The following is a 19493-nucleotide window of genomic DNA, read 5'->3' as shown; positions in this document are numbered from 1 at the left end:
CGCCCGTGGCTCCTTGCGTGGGCGCCGCCCTGGCCAGTGGCCGGGCTGGGACGTGGAGCCCCAGGGGCCACTGCATCCCAGCCCTGACTGACCCTGGGCCAATGCCCTGACCCCACGCGTCTCCATGTGCCCCCTGTCAGGACTTCCTTCCTGGGGTGGTCCTGGGGCTGCACCAGCCTCCCACGTACAGCGCCCAGCCCCGTGAACCCGGCTCGGGATAAGCCTTCCTTAGCCCTCCTCAGCCCCGGGAAGGCGTCCTATCGGCCCCCTCCCTGGCCACACTCCTCTCCCCTCAGCCCCTGCCGGGCCTGAGTCTAGGTCTCGGGAGCCCCCGGGCCTCTCCCCGGAGAGGAGGCCCGGTTCACGCGCCCCCAGCGAGGTGGCCAGGCTTGGAGGTGACTTGGGCAAGGTAGGAGCCTCAGTTTCCCCGTCTGTACACTGGGTTGCCGCAGAGGTTCTTTGAGGACTGACAGGTAAAGCGCCAGGAAGCCCCTGCGGGCAGCCGGTGTTTAGATTCCAGTGGCAGCAGGTCGGTAGGGAAGCAAACCCGGCAGAGTCCGGCGGCTCAGGGGCGGGCCGGCGGGGTGTCAGCGCCAGCACCAGGCAGGGTGCCCTGCGGCAGGCAGAGGTTCGGCGCGCGGGCCTTGGGGCGTCTGAGCCGGGCAGAGGCAAAGAAAAGTCCTCCATGTGAGGACCTTCCTGCCGCGTCCTGCTGCCCCGGGGCGATGGGGAGGGGAGGCGGCTCCCCTCCCTCTGCGCTTCTGCGGGCGCGTCCCGAGGACCCCTAAGGAAGCGGCTCCGGGAAGGAGGCGCCAGACTCCAGGGCGTGCGGCTGGGACCTGCCCCAGCCTCGCGGTCGAGTGGGCTCCGTCCACCGGCTACGGATTGGGAGACTGAGGCTGGCGTTGGGGTTAAAAATGATCGGTTTGGGTCTCTGCGGGGCCGTTTGTCGTCTGAGCATCCCCCAAACAGGAGGAATTTCTGGGATTCGGGCACGCGTGCCTCCCTCTTGGCTCTGGGACAGCGCGGCCCGGGCCCAACCTGTGCGCCTCTGCGCGCGGCGACCACGGGGTTAGCGGGTCCCGCCCGTCTGCGCCCAGCAATGCGACAGGAAGGTCTGGTGCAAACTATTTGGGGTTGTGCAGTTGCTGCACTGGGAAACTCTTGGGGTAAAATAATGCGTCCTCAATGTGGTCGCGGGGGCGGGGGTGGGGGGGTGATCGGGCGGAAGTGGTGAGGGAGGGGCGAGAGGATGAGGCCGGGCAGGAGGTTACCCAGCTCGCGATTTCCACTTGACTCCGCAGGCTAAGAGACGCGGTGGCCCTGGCCCGTGGCCCTCCGGGGAGCCCCGCAGCCTGGCGCCCTCCTTCCAGCTCTGCTCCTTTTCCTGCTTTTAACCCTCCCCCATCTAGAGAGAGAGCCCGCTGATAGGGGTGGGTCCCTAGGTTTTTGGTTTGTGGTCTCATTAACCTGATTTATAGTAACATCCTTTTCTGATTACAAAATTAATACGTGGCTATCATAGACAATTTGGAAAATACAGAAATCTAGCTCTGAAGTTAAAATCCCTTTAATCCCGTTGCCCAGAGATGTCACCGCAGTGCACAGTGTCCGCGCCCCTCGAGCCTCTTTTTTCCCTCTCTGGGTGGTGCAGCCTTTGTAACTAGGAAGCTTGATCGTTGCTAAAGTGTGAAAAGGATTAGGTCTCCCTGACACCCACCCAGCACACAGTGCAGGGTCAGCCGGCTTGCAGCTCAGCTCTGACAGCCCGGCCCCACCTCCTACCCATGTGACCTTCAATGGGTCGCTCCCTGCTGGACGGTGCCACACCCAGATTAGGGCACATGTTCCTCCCCAGCGCCACCTCGGCTTCACCCCAAGCTTAGCCAGCCTCTGGGTGCCATGCCCTCCCCTCCTAACCCCCTGCCCTGCCCGCTTCAGCAGCCTTGCTGGGCTGGCCCGGCACTTGGCCCTGACCCCTGCTCCACCTCTGTGTTTCCAGGCTCTGCTGAGCGCTTCCTGTACTTCATCTCAGCATCCTGAGAGGCAGACCCCCGCCCTCATTTTACAGATAGAAAAAGGCGCCTTCCAGGAACTGGCCTAAGGCCTTGCAGCCACCTGCCCGGCTCGCGCCTGGCCTGCACCCCAGCTCTCCCGAGCTCAGCCACTGCCCACCTGCCCTCCTCCTTTGTGCGGCAGCAGCAAGGCTGACCCGTGGGGCCCGCGCCGGAGACGAGCTGCTAGTTCTTGGAGAAAAACAACACAACCTAAGTGCGAGAAGGAGGACAGAAGACCGTCCCCCAAACTGCAGGGGCTTCCCCGGTGAAGGAGGGCGAGACCTTTCTGGAGAGGTCCCTCCAGGCCGAGAGGCTACCTCTGGGCTGGGACCCAGAACCAGACGGGAGGGAGGAAGAAGGAGGAGGAGAGCAGGTGTGCAGAGGGGGCCCCTGGCCCCAGCCGGGTTGCCTGCAAGAGTGCCAGGGGCCCAGGTGGGTCAGGCACTGCAACACCCACCTTCGGGGGTTCAGTGGGAACTGGGGAGCCAGTGAGGTGCTTCAGTGGAGGAGGAGGAGTCGTGAAATGACAGGAAAGGCCGAGAGAGAAAGTTTCTAAGACAGAAATGACCTCTGGGGTCTGCTTCAGCGCTGGGTGGTCTTGGGCTCTGTTCCAGCCTCTGATGTCCTCCTCTCCTTCCTCCCCAGTGCCTAGTGCCTTCCCGTGCAGGCCAGTGTGGCGCGGGACTCAGGGTCCCATCTGGGCTCGTCCCCCCACTGATGACCTGCCACCAGAGTGTGTTAAACGGACACCGGGGCCCTCCCCGAGCTCCGATCCAGTGGGCTGGACGTGGACCAGTGGATCTGCGTTCCCAAGAAGCGCCCAGGTGCTCCCTCCGCCCGCCCCCATCGCCACTGTCCTCACTCCCGGGGAACCCCAACCCATAGGCTGGCCCTCCGTCTGTGTTTAAATGCAATTGCTTATTGAAGGCAGGATGGGCTGGGACTGTCACAGCACAGGTCACACAGCCAGCCAAGCTGTGCTATCTGCTCTTCCCAGGAAAGCTTGCCCCTCCCCGTCCCCAGCAGACCCATCACACTTCCTCTGTGCCAGGCGCTGTCCTGTGTCCGTGTGACTCATAACCCCACGCCTGGTGACAGAGCGCCGTGGTCATCATTCTCATTGGTGGACGAGGGCACTGGCGGCAAGTCTGAGGCCACACACCCAGGCCTTTGCCCTTCACCTCTACACGACCGATGTGACACATTGCGTGTAAAGTGCCACCCTGGGGCCAGAGGAAGGGACAGCTCCTTACCACTTAGGGACACAGCGGGGATGAGGGGTCCACGGGCCAACAGCGTTTAGGTGGGACCCTTCAGGGTGGGGAATGTGTGGGTGGGCAGGGAGGGCTTCAGGGCCAAGCATGCGGGTAGGACAACACAGGCGAACTCAGGGATGAGGCAGGTAATTAGGTTTAGCTGAAGCTTGGGGTCCCCAGTGGGGAGGATCACAAAAGCATGTGGGCTTTTGTGGACCTTCCCAGGGATCCTGGCAAGGGGGCGAGTGAGAAGGAGTTTCTCAGACATTCCTCTGAAATCTCACCATGCCTAAAACCCACCATCTCCTGGGGCTGGGCGGGGGCCAGTGCTCCCACCCCCCACCCCCCAGGAAGGGCTCAGATGCCACGCTTTCCTCTGCATCCTTCTTACTTCATCCTCTCAACTTGGGGAAGCCAGGCTCGAATTTGCACTGCATTTCTGGGAGGGAACGGGGAGAGAATCTGTTTCCTCTCTATTACATGGAAAGAGACCAATGCAGAAAAGATAGATTGTTCCCCCAGGTTCAAAAGTTAGAAGGTAGAAGCAGAAAACTTAAAGGGAAGAAATTTCTCTGTAAATACAGATATAGACCCTCCCCTAAAAAAAAAAAAAAAAAAGTCTGTAATTTTATCAAAAGCTCCATGAGTGCTGGGACCGCATCTCATTTTTCTTTTTATGATTTACATCTTTGCATTTATTGGGCACCTGCTGTGTGCCAGGCCCATTGCAAGATCCTTTCACGCGTCCTCATTTATCCTCCCAACTGGGCAGGGGAGCAGACTGTGGGAAACTAAGGCCCAGAGGAAAAACAAGGCCAAGGGTCCTGAGTTGCCACCATTACTAGTGGGCCCAGCTGTTAGACCTCAAGCGCAAGTGCTATCTCTAGTCTCAGACTCCACTCCCCCCAGCCAGGCCCCTGGGGCAAGAGGAGCTTAGACAGCGCCTCTGGGAACTGGGCCACTCAGTCCGGGGTTGGAAGGTGCCAACTTGCTTTGACAAAGGCAGCCCAGACTTCCTGTGGATGTGCATCCTCAAGCGGCACTGGTGGAAAACACAAATTGAACAGGAAATGGCAATATGACAAGTACCAGGAAGGAGAGGAATGACCCTGGGGACTGGGTTAGGATTAGATGTCCAGCCCCCCGTGCCCCCAACCCCCCCCCCACCCCGCGATGGGTGCCCCACAGATCAGCCTGGCCTTTGTGGTGAAGGGAGGGGTCTGAGAAGGCGTTAGATCTTCCTGTTCCGGTAGAGGAAGGTGTTAGCTCCTCACACCCCCGCCCATTCCTCACCTCTCCGTAGAGCTGTTATCACAGTTTTATTTTTAATCTGGGCTCAGTGCTTTCCTTATTCTAACTGTGTAAATGTGTTCTGCTGAGCCAAGTGGACGTACTGTAATTACATTTTCTTCTTGGTACAATTTTCTGGTTTTCCTCCAGAGTTGGTGATTGCTTAACTTTTTTGCTGGCTCAGTCTCCTTTAAACTTAGAGCCCACTCTTCCTCCCTCCAACAGGGACTCTTCTCAGTGTGACCGTCCACGCTGTCAAGCCTATCAGTTCATCTCTATGCTTTGATGAGAGTCAGGCAACCCCTGCTCAGGCCCCAGCCCCCACCCCAGCCTCCCTGGTGTGCTCAGACACCTTCCTTCCAGGTATGTCAGGGAAATAGGAATGCCACCTCTTCAGCTTCCTCCCACAAACAGAGAAAGCTGCAAGGAGGAAGGCTAAGGAGTAAAGGCCCTCTGCTTGACAATGAGAAGTGGGGCTGGGTGTGCTGTGGCCAGTGTTCAGGACAGTAGGTAGCTAGAAACAGCCCCCAGCCTCTCAAATCTCTTCTCTCCTTTCCACGCTCGCTTGGCTACCCTCCTGCACGTACGTGGCCTGGATCAGAGCAAGGCTCTCCACTGTCCTGGCTGGGTGGCTTTCTGCCTGTTGGTGTGGGTTTGTGTGGGGCCAAGTGAGCAAGAGCTACTAGAGCCCTTGCCATGGCGAGCACTGCTTCCTGCTCTGGTCCCCCAGCCCCCCTGGAGTGTGCTTGCCACCCGCTCTGCAGCTGCCTCTGCCAGCACCTCCCACCTCCCCTGTCTCCCCCCACCCCCTCTTCCCCCATCTCCCCGCCACCCCACCCCCCCCACCCCCCACCTCCCATCCCCACCTCCCCACCCCCGCCTCCCCACAAAAGAGCAACAGCTGAATCAACATTGCAGAAGGAAGCTACTGGCAGGAAGAAATTAAAAAGAGAAAAGCAAAGATGGGTGAAGGGTCTGGAGAAGACAAGGGCTGGGTTGGAGGGGGAATTTGCAGGCCAGGTGGGAGGGCGGTTGGCAGAGGGAGGTGCGATGGTGGAGGCGTGCCGGCCAGGAGCTGGGGGCTGGGAAGGAGCTGCCGGCAGCCTTGCTGCTCCCCTGAACGCCCTCACGTCACGTGGGGCGAGTTCTCAAGGGACTGCGTTCTGCCTTTTGGGTGCTGGGTGCTGGGTTGGTCTTTCTCCGGCTCTCGTGCCTCATCTGTCCCACAGACACAGCATCGTGGGCTTCAGTGTCTGACTGCAGCCTCCCCCCAGTGTCGGCAACAAAACTGCACCCACCCGGGAACCTCTGTATGGTGAGCCTGGAACCCCTTCGCATGTTCTCCACCATTAAATATTTCTTACTCTTCACACTGTCGCACACTGTGCTCTCCGGGCCGTGTGTTGTGGGGACATGGCTGGGCGGGAAGGGGGCTGGGGGTGCCCAGGTCAATGTCCACGACGGCAAGGGGATGGCATCTCTTCCTCTTTTCTACACTCACCTGGCTGCCTCCTGCCCACCCCACCCCCCAGGCCTGGCACACTTTGGGGTATCCCTCCTCATCCTGCTTTATATCACCATGACATGCTTGCCTTCCGAGCCAGGCCATGATGTTCCGGAGGGCACGGCCTTGCACCCTCTGGGCGTCCAGCTCAGTGTCCCGCCCAGGCCCTGGAGTCCTCAATGAACACCTGGTGAAATAAAGTCAATTTTCTGGAAGGTGGAGGTGAAAGTGACTGCACGTGGAATTTCTCGGCTGACTTAGGGGAGAAGATTATTCCCAGAATCCTGCTCCAAAAGCTCACTCCTCCCTGGCTTCAGTTTTCTTCGAGATGCAAAGCCCTGTCCCTCTCGGTCACTCCCCACAAAGGCCTGTGATGTCCTCTGTTTCACGTTCTCATTCCCAGAATTCCCTGTCTGCCTTCTTGCCGCCGGCGTTTCAACTACTTCGTGAGTTCCCAAGAATGGATGCACCAGGGTTTGCCGAGGCCATTTCCCGGGTACTAGATGAGATTTAATGACATTTCATACAAATACTGCCCCATAAAGACACAGACACTTCAGAAGCCCTGGTGGGTATCGTTCCTGGTGGGTGCTGCTGAGCCGAATGGGGTGCACACTATGCGCCTAAATACAGGATGCCACCCCCCCCCATTTCCCCCCACTCTTTAATTCGCCTTGTAGATTTTGTCCCTGTGATGGCTGGGAGAAGGATTCTCATTGCAGTTCCGATGGTAATCTCCCCAGAGGCTGGAGTCTCTGTTTTGTTGGCCTTCTCAGCAGAATGCCTGAGAATCATTCATGTTGTTGGGTCTCTAATGTTTGCATTTAATGCTATAAATTTCCCTCTACACCTTGCTTTAGCTACATCCTGCAAATACGGTATGTTGTGTTTCATTTCAATCCGTCCAAAATATTTTCTAATTTCCCTTGAGGCTCTGTTTGATCCATGGATTATTTAGAAGTACGTTGTTTCTTAGGAGATTTCTTCTATGTCTTTCTGTTGCTTATTTTCTGGTTTAATTCCATTTAATAATTCCATTATGGCTACAGAACATATCGTGCATGATTTCAGTTCTCTTAAATGTGTTCTGGTTTATTTTATGGCCCAGGACACAGTCTTCCTTGGTGACCGTGTTGTGGACACCTTCTGCTGCTGCTGGGGGGAATGTCTTTCGGGTCCAGTTGGTCAGTGGTGCTTTTTAGGTCTTCTGTGTACTTGCTGATCTTGTGTCTAATTTTTTAAAAATTGATTACTGGGAAAGGAGTATTGAAGGCTCCAGCTGTCATTGTCTATTTCTCCTTTTAGTTCTTTCAGATTTTGCTTCATGTATTTTGATGTTCTGTCGTTAGATGTATGCACATTTACAATTGTTGTATCGTCTTGTTGAATAGACCCTTTCATCATTAAGTCAAGCCCCACCATACACCTGGTAATTTGCATTGTTGTGAAGCCTACTTTGCTTGATATTAACACGGTCATTCTATTTTTCTTTTTATTAGTGCTTGTATGGTATATCTTTCCCATCCATCTTCTTTTTACCTACCTATATTATCATATTTAAAGTGTGTTTCTTATAGGCAGCATATAGTTGGGTCATATTTTTAGAAATTCCACCTGCTAGTATCTGTCTTACAGTTGGTGTATTTAGATCATTTACACAATGTAATTATTGAAATTGTTGGATTTAGGTCTATTGTTCAAATTTTTGTTTTCTGTTTGCTCCCTTTGGTTTTCACTTTTCTATTTCCGTTTTCTGCTTTCTTTTGGATTGTATCAGTGTTTTTAGTATTGCATTTTAATTTATCAGTTGTTTTTTTAACTATATCTTTTTATACAGGTTTTTCAGTGGTTGCTGGAGGCATTGCAATATATATACTAAACACCTCATTGTCTACTTAAAATGAACATTTTACCATTTCAAGTGAAATGAAGTGGAACTTTAAAACTGTGTATGTCCCTTCACTGTTCTCCTTTTATGTTGGAGCTGCCACGTATTTTACATCTACATACATTGAAAACCCCACCAGACAATGTTGTCATTTTTACCATCAACATATTGCAAAGACCTTAAGAGGGAAAATAGCGTAGTTACCCGCTATTTTCCATTTCTGTTGTTTTTTCTTCATTTCTAAGTTTCCCAGTTTTCCTCTGGTATCATTTCCCTCTGAAATCTTAAGATTTCTTTTAGAGTTGTCTGCTGGGGACTAATTTTCTTACTGTCCCTTCATCTGCGAGTGTCTTTTTTTTTTTTTTTTTTTTTTTGGCCACACTGCATGGCCAGTGGGATCTTAGTTCCCCAACCAGGGGTTGAACCCTCGCCTCCTGCAGTGGAAGCTCAGAGTCTTAACCACTGGACTGTAAGGGAAGTCCCGAGAATGTTTTTATTTCCCGTTCATTGATGGGAATAATTTTGTGGGAACAGAATTGAGAGCTGGCAGTTCTTTCCTTTGAGCACTTTATACAGGTTGTTCCATTGTCTCCTGACCTCCGTGGATTCTGATGGGAAATTTAATGTTTTTCAAATGCATCTTCCTCTATATGTGATGTGTCATTTTTCTCTGAATGCTTTCATGACATTTTTCTTTATCTTTGGTTTTCAGCAGTCTAAGTATGGTGTGTATAGGCTTGATTTTCTTCAAGTTTATCCTATTTGAGATTCACTGAGATTCTTTAATCTGTAAATTTATATTTTTCATCAAATTTGGGAAGTTTTCAGCCATTATTTTTTCAAATACTTTTTCTGGGTCAACCCATTATGCCTCTCATCCTGGGGCTCCAACGGCAACAAATGTTAGATCTCTTGATGTTATTCCACAGGTCCCCAGGCTCTGTTCATTTTTTGTCAATCTTTTTTTCTCTTTGTCATTAATATTGGATAATTTCTATTGGTCCTCAAGTTCACTCACTCTTTCTTCTGTCTTCACCTCTCCTATTAAGCCCACTCAGTGAATTTTTTATTTCTGTAATCATATTTTTAATTTTAATACTCATTTGGTTCTTTTTTATAGCTTTTATATCTCTGCTGAAAATTTTTACCTTTGCATTTGTTTCAAGGGTGTTTTCCTTACTTAATGGAGCACATTTTAAATAATTGATTTAAATGCTTTATGTGATAATTTCAACATTTGGATCATCTCAGAGTTGGCATCTATTAATTGTTTTTTTCTCTTACAAATTCTTGAGATTTTCTTTGTTGTTATTGTTGTTTGAGTACTTTTGGATTGTGTCTTGGACATTTTAGATATTATTTAATGAGACTCTGGATCCTATCAAAATCTTCTCCAATGTTCTCCAACATTTCTCTCTCTCTCTCTCTTTTTTTTTTTTCTGGCCATCAACCTGGTTGGGTCAGACCACAAGTTCACACCTGCCTCCTGTGGGCTGTGGTTCCAATGTGAGTTTAGTTTTCAAAGTCTCTGCTGTGTTATTTGGATCCATCTTGCACTTGCATCCCCCTGGTCCAGTTTTCAACCTTGGCAGTGGTCTACACCACGATTCAATTCTCAAAGCCTTTGACATGGTATTTGGGTCATTTCCACATATGTCCAGCTCAGGGGTGAGTCTGGAACTTCATATAAAGCTTTATAGGGGACTTCCCTGGTGGCACAGTGGTTAAGAATCCGCCTTCCAATGCAGGGGATGCAGGTTCAATCCCTGGTCAGGGAACTAGATCCCATATGCATGCCCCAACTAAGATTTTGCATGCCGCAACTAGCGAGCCCAAGAGCCGCAACTAAGGAGCGGGCCTGCCACAACTAAGACCTGGCGCGACCAAAATAAATAAAAAAATTTTTTTTTTTAAAGGCTCTGTAGGGTCTCTTTCTTAATCTCCTTCTTATTAATTTCTCTGACGCTCTCTGGCTTCCCGAGTCTTCCTTTCCGGGTCCTCTGGCTATAAAGCAGGAATTTTAGCCTCCTGCACTGTCACATGCTTCCTGTGCCTAGATCCACCTCTGGGTCAAAGTGACTATTACAATAGCTTCTGCCGCTATAGCTGCTGCTACCACCATCTTGGGAGTGCGGCTTTGGGACAGAAATTTGTCTCTGGGGCCAGACCAGGAAGAAGAAAATGAAATAGGGCATTTCTCTCACTCTCTCTGTCTTTCAGGGCATTGCTCCTCCCAGCCCACTGACCAGAAAGGAGGGGTTCTCTTGGCTGCGCTCACTGTGCTGTCCTGGGGTGCAGGCGACCTTGAATCTAACACAGGGGATGTAGGGAGACAAGACATTTGCTACCATATCAGCCTTTCGTCAGGTTTTGATTTCTCACGCCAGTCTGTCTAGAAAGTTGCTTTATTTTATTCTGTGTGATATTTTTAGCTCTGGTCAGTGTAAAGGTGGAGCGCAGTGTGCTTACTCTGTCTTGGCTGGGACTGGAAGATGTTGGTGCTTTTCTTTCTTATTCTTAATTTCAATTCATTTTTTACAGTTTCATTAAGATAGAATTTGAATGCCAATATCCACTCATATTAAGTGTACAATTTAATGATAATGATTTTTAGCTGAATTTACAGATTTGTGCAGTCATCACCACAATCTATTTTTAGAGCATTTCCATCACCCCCAAAAGGTCCTCACACTCATTTGCAGTCACTCCCTGTTAGTCCCTTTTTTTTTTTTGAATTTTATTTTATTTACTTTTCTATACAGCAGGTTCTTATTAGTTACTCATTTTATACATATTAGTGTATATATGTCAATCCCAATCTCCCAACCCATTAGTTCCTTTTCAAAAAAGAAAATAGATTATCTCAAGACTACAGAAAAGGGTGGAGATCAGCATCACCGACACCCTTGTACCCACCATCCAACTTCATCATATCTTGATATCTTGCTTTACTTTGCCCAGAATTTTTTCTTCTTTCTTCCTCATAAAACTTAAAAACATAAAATTGAAGCCCTCTACATACCTCTGCCAGGACCACTACTTTCTCCACCTTCAGAGGTAGCCACTACCCTGAACGCGGGTTGGTGAGTACAGGGGTGTTTTTCCTGTAACCACGGGTGGTATAATAGGAAGCCCCCTTTTGCAACTTGCCTTTAGAAATAACCTCAGTGTTACGGTTTTGGGCGTGTCGTGTGGACACATAGAGCTCCAGATCCATATTTTAATTGCTGCTTTTGTGCATGAAGGCCACAGGGTATCTATTTATGCCATGTTGGGTTTGTTTCCAGTTTCTTGGGTTCCAGTTGCTGGGTTTTTCTTTAATGCTATTCTTTGGTTAGCACCTACTGTTATTACATTGTGTCTGTGAATTTGACCTCCTTATGATTTCTGTGCTTTAGAAGATGCTGAGATTTCCTTTGTGGCTTAATAAATGATCTGTTATTATTGTCCCTCATGTTTTAGCTTTACTGTGTACAAGGTAAGGAGAAAGCGTTATATTCCTCAAATTCTCCATAGGCCTGGTTTTCTATTTGATCTGTTCATTTCTGAGAGAGGTATATTAAAGATGTTTGCTACGTTTGTGGCTGTGCCCGTTTGCTTATGTATTCGTCAGTTTTTGGTTTTTATGTATTGTGGTGATTTTGTTAGTATATAAAGATTCATGACTGCTAAACTTTCTTTGTGGATTGGAACTTTCATTACATACATCTTTCTTTATTCGTTTAATGCTTTTTGCCTTGAATTATATCTTTTAATATTATCTCTATATTATATTTTTAGTATTTTCTAGCATGTGATATGTAAGTTTTCCAATACTTTATTTTCAGTCTTCAGTGTCACTTTTAACAGTTTATCTGATAGGCGGCATTTTTTTCTTTTTAACTGTGGTAAAATACATATAACATAAATTTAACCATTTAAACATCTTTACCATTTTTAAGTGTAAAGTTCAGTATTATTAAGTATATTCACACTGTTGTGCAACTAACCTCTGGAACTTTTTCATCTTGCAAAACTGAAACTTTATCCCCATTAAACAAATTTACATTTCTGTTTAAAGTTAGAAATACATTTTTTTACTACAGAAAATCTCACACCTATACAAAGTAGACGGAAGAGTTTAATGAACCCATGTGTCCTCGACATCTGCTTCAACAATTATCAATTTGTGGCCAATCTTGTTTTATTTATATCCCTACCCAGTCTCCCCTACCCACCCCACCCCTGATTATTTGGAAGCAAATCTGAAACATCCTGTCATGTCCTGTGCAAATATCTTAACGTGAGACGCTAAAAGGTGACGATTCTTTAACATAATCACAAAACCTTTAACACGTCCAAAATGTTAACAGTAATTTGTTAATGTCCTGTGGTCCGCGCGCTGTGACTGGTTGATATTCTCTCCCATCTCTTGTCTCGGGTTCCCACACCTCCTCTCCTCTCTTGCAACCTTCTCTTCACCTTGGGGGCTTCTCTCCAGCCTGGATTTTGCTCACTGCATCCCTGCCAGACCATTAACCCAGTCCTCTGTCCCCATTGCTCCTATGTACTGGGAGGTGAAGTGTTGACCTGATTCGGGTTCAGGAGTAAAAGTTGTGATTTTTATGTTATTTACTTTATGATTCACTTACTTTCTATTGCTGTTTTCTCCAAGGCTTAGGACAGCAAGCGACTTGTGTCTGTGAGTGGAGCGTGTCCTTGTGGTGTCACAGCCAGCGACAGTCAGTGCTCCATCTGGTGCGTCACCAGGGGGCGTGATTCGGGGACATTCTCAACCTCTCCTTCCTTTTTTTGTTGTATTTTCCGGAATAGTTCCATAAAGAGGAAGTTCCCTTGATAGAGAACACGTAATTGGAGTTTTTTCTATTTTTAAAACTCATCAAGACTGTATTTGAGGAAGGTGACCCCTTCACAGGTCCTGTGACCCTGGAACTCTGGATTCTCCGGAACTTCTGAAATCATCGCTGATAACTAATTGTGTGTTTTTAATTCACAATCCTTTCTTGTTTGTTCTGTTTCCCTTGCCTTAGAAAAAGGATTTTTCGTATTTTCTTCTTTTTCAGATGTATACTTCCTATTTCTATTCTTTAGGAGAGTTTTAATTGTTGTCACGTATAAAATTAAATATTTCCTAGCAAAGTGTCCATTGATGGGTATCAGAAACAGCAGCATGCCCCCCTGCTCATCTGTTCTGCTCCTCTAGGATTTTTGTTTCAAATTGTTAATATTTTTACCTCTATTTTAAAATCAACAATTACTTAGGCTTAACAATTTTTCCTTATTTCTTTGGTCACCTTTGCCTCAGCGACCCTTGGATTCCTCTTGGATTTCTTCATCTGTCTGTCTTCATTTCGGGAGTGCATCTTCCAAATAGATTTTAGGGTGGTTATGTATCTGAGCCCTGGTTCATCTGAAGACTCTGCTTTCTGTTTGTTTGTGGATGTAATCAGTGTCTCCTCTTCTGCTTCCCTTCCTCCCCATCCTAACCCTCCCCTTCCCTCATTCTCTCTCTCTGTCTGTCTCTGTGTCTCTCTGAATCTGTCCTGCTTTCTTTCTATCACTAATGTTCTGTGACGGCATCACAATTTAACCGGTTTCGGCACCTTTGTTCTTCCTCCCACGCCATGCAGCAGCCTCTTCATCTGGTTCTCTCTCTCGGAACTTCTCTTCTGTTGTCTGAGTCTCTCCCCTCTCTGTTTACTGTTCTCTCCTGGAATTCCTGTGGGCAGCGCAGGGCAGATGGACTTGCCTCTTCCCTGTCCCATCGTCCTCCCAAGCCGATGCCCTCATCCTGCCCTCCAACCGATTTGCTCTCCAGCTTCGTATTCTGCCCTTTGGTCCGTGTGATGCTTTTTTATTTCCGTGGCCCAAGTTTGCGTCCCCAGTGCCTGTGTGCTTCTTCTTTGGTGGGTGCACGCTCCCCTCCCATGCGCCCAGTCTGCAGGCCGGCTCCCTTCCTGGGGTGAAACTTCCTGGGCACCGCCCTCCGGGGTTTTCTGTCCCCTGCGGGGCACGGCCAGCCCCTCGGCCCGTGGGGGCGTCGCAGGGTGCCGCCGGAGGCCCTGCTCCCACTCCATCCTCCCTGCACGCTGTTCCACCTCCAGCTGTGAGCGTGTGTGACGGATGGTGTGTTCCCACTGTGTGTTGCTCCTCTGACAGCCCTCTGTCGGGGGCCCTGTAGGCAGAGGGACTGCGGTTGGGAGGGACGCGTGTGGTGCAGTCTGCCACATGTAACTACTTCCTCCAGTTCCTGACTTAGAACAGGAAGCATCGTGCCTTCACCAGCGGGGTCTTGGGCGGGCCGGTGTCTTCCCACACCCGCTGCAGCACCAGCCTGGTGAAGAGTGGAGCCGAAGCCCCTGCCAGCCCAGCCAGGACCACCCCTGCTGAGACCTCCAGGGCATCGGCGGGTGAGTGGACAGAGGCCCCTCTGTGTCGGGCTGGTCCCTCTGAAGGGGGCACCTCAGCCCTGAGGCTCTTCCCCCGGCCGTGGCTGCTGCCTTTCCCAAGGCGGGCAGCTCCAAGGGGCCCAGCCTGCAGAGGCCCTGGTGGCCCTGGTCCGTGTCACACACCCTGGGATCGTCCACTCTAGGCCCCCTGAGCTGAGGTCCGGCAAGGGGAAGTGCTGAGCCCACCGTGGACAGAGCTAGTGGCGGGGTGATGGGAGGGATGTAACCAAGGAGGTGGGACCGGCATGGCGGGGGGATGCACTCAGACCCCAGCCGCGGTTCCCCGGGTGAGGGTCCCTCAACAAGCCCCACGCACTTGCTGAGCCCCCAATGCGGGGGTTGCAAGGCCCGGCAGAGCCAGGAGGAGGCTGGGGGACAGGCAAGACCCCCGTCTGGTGGGTACGGGGCCGGCACGGCCAGGCTCTGCAGGAGGGTCCCTGGGCCTCCCCAGCTGCGCCTTCCTCTTCCTGCTTGAGCGGGTCCCGTTCTGTCTTCACAGCTCCGTGGTTGCCGGGGTGGTTCTGTCCTCCAGCAGTGTGTGTGTGTGTGTGCGTGTGTGTGTGTATGTGTGTGTGTGTCTGTCTGTCTGTCTGTGTGTGTATGTGTGTGTATGTGTGTGTGTCTGTGTGTGTGTGTGCATGGTACATTGTCTCGGGGGTGGGTCTGCTGCTTCTCTCGGACTCCCGAAGGTTCACCAGCTCTGGCCTAACGATGTGAAAACGCTGGGTGACACTTAAGCTTTAGGGGGTCAGGCATTGGGTGTGTGACCTAAACCTCCCACAGCCAGGCCCCTGGAGGCCTGTCCCCTTAGGAGTGGGGGGACTGGGGCCCGAGGACCCGGACAAGCGCTGGGAGAGGGGACTCACGGCTGCCCCAGGGCTTTGTCCCAACGGGAGTGAATCGAGACATTTCTTGAGGGGCTCGGCCCGGCAGCCAGACACCGCTCCACCGGCCTCGGGTTTCTCGCTGAAATCTGAGTGGATTTGTCTGCCTGCGGCTGTCAGCTTGCACTGTGCCGGTCACGGTCACCTCCTGGAGATTTCACGAGGGAAGACACCCCAGACAGCCAGGGGCCCTGCAGAAGCTCAGCAGAGGGGCCACCACTGTCCAGGGGAGGGGAGAGGCCTGCCCTGCCTGCACCCTGGCAAGATGGGCAGGAGATAGGCCGGCTGCTGGGCCTCCCACCTGCGAAATGGGCCGGTATTTACACTCCAGCTGACTCTATATCAAATTGTAATTCAAAACTCACTTCCCTGGAGGGGGCGGAGGTGTGGGCCTGCGTCCACAGGGTCCCGCGGGTTCAGCTCAGGCCGAGCTCCGCCGGTTACAGGGCTGTGGAGAGGCGTCCGCCCCACGAATGGGGCAGCACGGAGCCCGCGGTGGCCTCTCCTGACTCAGGCCCCGCCAGCTCTAGGATGGGTCCTGGGTGGCAGGGTCCGGCGGCCTGCACACCTGCCACTGCGAGCGGCCCACGGTCCCGCCTGAGCCCACGTTGTGAGACAGCTGCCGGCGTTAATAACTGTGCCCCCAGCTGAGAAGCCCCATCCGGCGCTCCCAGCCAGCACTAGGCAGTCTCCTGGTGACGCCCCGGTGACACCACCAGGCGGGCAGGGCTGGCATGCTAGTATGGTCACTGTCCGTTCCCCTTTGCGCAAACTGGACCTAAAGTGGGGTGTCGGTTCTGTCGTCACCTCACCCAGACCTGCCCGAGTGGGGAGCTGAGGCCCGACGGGGGCGCTGAGGCCCCCAGGGAGCAAGCGGCTGGCGGGGGAAGGTGCCGAGACCCACCTGTCCCAGCCGTGCTGCCGCGTGTCACCTGCCTGGCCGCTGGGGCCCCGTCCCCCGTCAGGCTGGTGGAGCCCACGTTCAGCTGTAGCAGCGGGCGGGGTCCCCAGGCTGCTCAGAAAGAGGCCCTGCCTTCCCCTCCCGGGCAGGGTAGCCCATGGAGAGGGGATTCCTCGGTGGGCCTGGGGGTTTCCAGTCTCTCCCACCGCTGACGAGCGGGTGTCTTGGTGACATGGCAGGTGCAGTCAAGTCCCCGAGCTGCCCGCCTGTGACCCGGGCAGGCCTTCCTGCCTGGTCCAAGGTCCCCCCCACCAAAAGCCGGGGGTGTCCAGGCGGCTCACCCTCCCAGCAGTCGAGCAGCAGGGCCGGGGGTGCCAGGGAGCCAGCAGACCCTGGCTTCCGCGTGAGCCCTGGCACGGTCCCTGCTCAGCACGGCACCCCACGCAGCCCAGGTCTGAAACCGTGTCACGCAGGCTCAGGGGTGGGGTGCCACCACCGCAGGGCTCTGACGGCGGTGGAGAGAAACAGGAGCCGGGTACCCTCACTGCCTCTGAAACACACGGAGCAGGAAAGCACGGCTCTGCCTGCTCACCTCGAAGTGGTGTTAAAAAACACCTCTAGCAGCTTTCCCTGAACCTGGGGTGCTCATGTTGGGGTCTGTACTAGTGCGGGCTCCCCAGAGGGACAGAACCAATAGGATGTGTACACGTGTGCCTGTGTGTGCGTGTACAGAGGCAGAGATTCATTTCGGGGCCTGTACGATTGTGGAGGCTGGCAAACCCCAAATCTGCAGGGCGGGCTGGAGACCCAGAGGAGAGGCGACATTGCAGCTCAAGCCCAAAGGCCGTCTGGAGGCAGAGGTCTCCCCTTCTTGGGGGACATCAGTCTTTCCTTTAAGGCCTTCGACTGGTCGGATGAGACCCGCCCACATCATGGAGGGCCGTGTGCTTTACTCAGAGCCCACTGATGTCATGTTGAGCTCATCTAAGAAACACCTTTGCAGCAAACATCCAGATCAGGGTTTGAGCAAATATCTGGGTACCACGGCCCAGCAGAGTTGGCACGTGAAATTCACCATCACAGCACCCTTGGCTCTCTGTGACAAGGGAGGAAACTGAGGTCCAGAAGGGGAAGTCACCCGTCCACACTCACTCGGCAGCTGGGCGTAGACTTGAGCGTGTCAGCCCTGGGGTCAGGCTGACGTGGGCCCCGGTCCTGGCGTCTGTCCTGGCTGTGCGGCTGAGGGCCTGACCCTCTCAGAGCCCTCCCTAGGAACAGGGAGCAGGTTTTGTCCACCCGCAGGGCAGCTGTGGGCGAACTGAGGCTGTGAGTGCAGAGTGTAGCCAGGCCAGCAGGGTGGCTGCCGTGGGCAGTGCCCTGCCCTGGTCCTCTGGGATCGGGGGTCCTGAGTGGCTCTCCAGGCAGGGACCGCCACCCACTAGCTGAGGCTCCCTTGAGGACTGACCATGTCTGCCGTGGTCCCCAGCGCTGTGGCCCAACCTTGCACAGCCACTGCCTTCTGCCCAGGAGTCGTCACAGAGCAAGTCGCGGCCCCTTTCCCATTGGCAGATGTGGGGTCAGGCCCCTCGATGCTCAGATCTGGCCAGTCTGAGATGCAGAGGCCTCTGCACCCATGTGGCCTGATTCCGCTGCTCTGGAAGCTTCCGGAGGGAAGGTCGTCTGGGTGTGTCGCACCCTGGCCTGCAGCCAGCAGTAGTTGGAAGGGTTCCCTGCTGGCTGAGGAGCTAAGGTCAGGGATTGAGGGCAGCCTCCTTGACGGACGAGACCTCACCGAGCCAGGGCTCCTGCCTGACGGGCCTCCGTGGGCACGGGGCAGGCCTTCTCTCACAGTACTCCAGGGGCTGGGGGCACACAGAAAGGCAGCCCCTCGGGAGCCGTGCTTCCACCAATTTATTTTTTTTTGTAAACATATTTTATTTGTATATGGTTACAAAAGACAAAACAAATGCTTTATAATTTGTTGCAAGTTGGAAGCATCCGACAGCGGTCTGGAGGCCCGTGCTGAACACCTAGTGATGAAAACCCACCAGTTCATTTTTAAATGGTGTGGGTGTGGCCATGCGTTGGTGTCTGCAGCAGTGGGGCCTTCGGGTGTGATGGGAATCTGGGGGAGGTGTGGGGTGTGGAGGTGCCCTAAGGTCTTGGCAGAGGTCAGAATCCTAGAATCCCGGAGAGCAGTGCCCAGGGGCCACACAGGCAGCACTTGTTCAGTGAATGAATGAGTGAGCAAACGAGCTATGAGCAGATGTCCCAGCAGGGGGCCACTGTCCTCAGAAGTGTCAGCAGTGGGAACAGAGGAACTGACCACTTTAGGAATCTAGAGACGTTTCCAAGCAATTCCTCAACCACCACGATATTCAGATTTTCTTAAATGTATGAATTTTAAAAAAAAATCATTATATGTATTTATTGTAGAAGGTTTGGAAAATACAAACCAGAATAATGAAGAAAATTGAAAATACTTCTAATGCCACCACACAGAAGAAACATGGCCTATTTTGGTTATTTACATTCATTGTTTTCCCACACAGCAACTTTTGATTGTAAAAATTGAGCTGCGAGCAGCCGTTCACACATTTTCATGCCATGTAGGTTCCGCTGGGTGGGCCTCAGGGATGTTAAAAACAGTGTCCAGTTTGACAGCTAGACCAGGAATCTAGATATTTTGATTACAATACCCAATTATCAGCCAGAGCAACCTTTTCAAATGTTTGCTAACAAGCTGCATTTCTTCTTTTGTGAATTATCTGTTCACAAGATCCTTTTCTATGGGGTATTTGCCTTTTTGTTATTATTTCTAAAATCTCCTTGGACACAAAGATTACCATTCACCTTCTGCATGAGACAGATACTAAATATTTTCATCTATTCAATTTTTTATGTACAAAATTTGTTTTTAGAGCGTTTCTTCTTTTTATTTATTTAATTTATTCAAGTGTAGTTGATTTACCATGTTTCAGGTGTACAGCAAAGTGATTCAGTTTCATATATATATATTCTTTTTCAGTTTCTTTTGCATTATAGGTTATTACAGATATCGAATATAGTTCCCTGTGCTATACAGTAGGTCCTTATTGTTTATCTATTTTATACAGAATGGTGTGTATATGTTAATCCCAAACTCCTAATTTATCCCTTCCCCCTTTCCCCTTTTAAACCATCAATTTGTTTTCTACGTCTGTGAGTCTGTTTCTGTTCTGTAAATTAGTTCATTTGTATCAATTTTTAGATTCCAAATATAAG

The 19493-nt window shown here is 51.6% G+C and overlaps 1 protein-coding gene across 3 annotated transcripts in view; it reads left to right on the top strand.

Moving 5' to 3' along the window:
* The first annotated feature begins 6278 nt into the window (after positions 1–6278).
* ITGB2 (integrin subunit beta 2) overlaps positions 6279–19493 on the top strand; it is a 35375-nt gene continuing 22160 nt past the window's right edge. The window contains exons 1-2 of one of the 3 annotated variants that reach the window (XM_082460712.1): positions 6279–6603; positions 14323–14405. The gene's annotated coding sequence lies outside the window, so the exon portion shown is untranslated. Of the gene's footprint in view, positions 6604–14103; positions 14122–14171; positions 14406–19493 lie in introns of those variants that run through there. The other 2 variants (XM_082460711.1, XM_082460710.1) reach the window with 2 other exon arrangements.

Source organism: Balaenoptera physalus (assembly GCF_965194825.1).
Source record: "Balaenoptera physalus genome assembly, chromosome: 4".
NCBI classification, from domain to species: Eukaryota; Metazoa; Chordata; class Mammalia; order Artiodactyla; family Balaenopteridae; genus Balaenoptera; species Balaenoptera physalus.
Note: the sequence above shows the minus strand (reverse complement) of the source record. Positions and strands in the feature narration are given on the sequence as shown.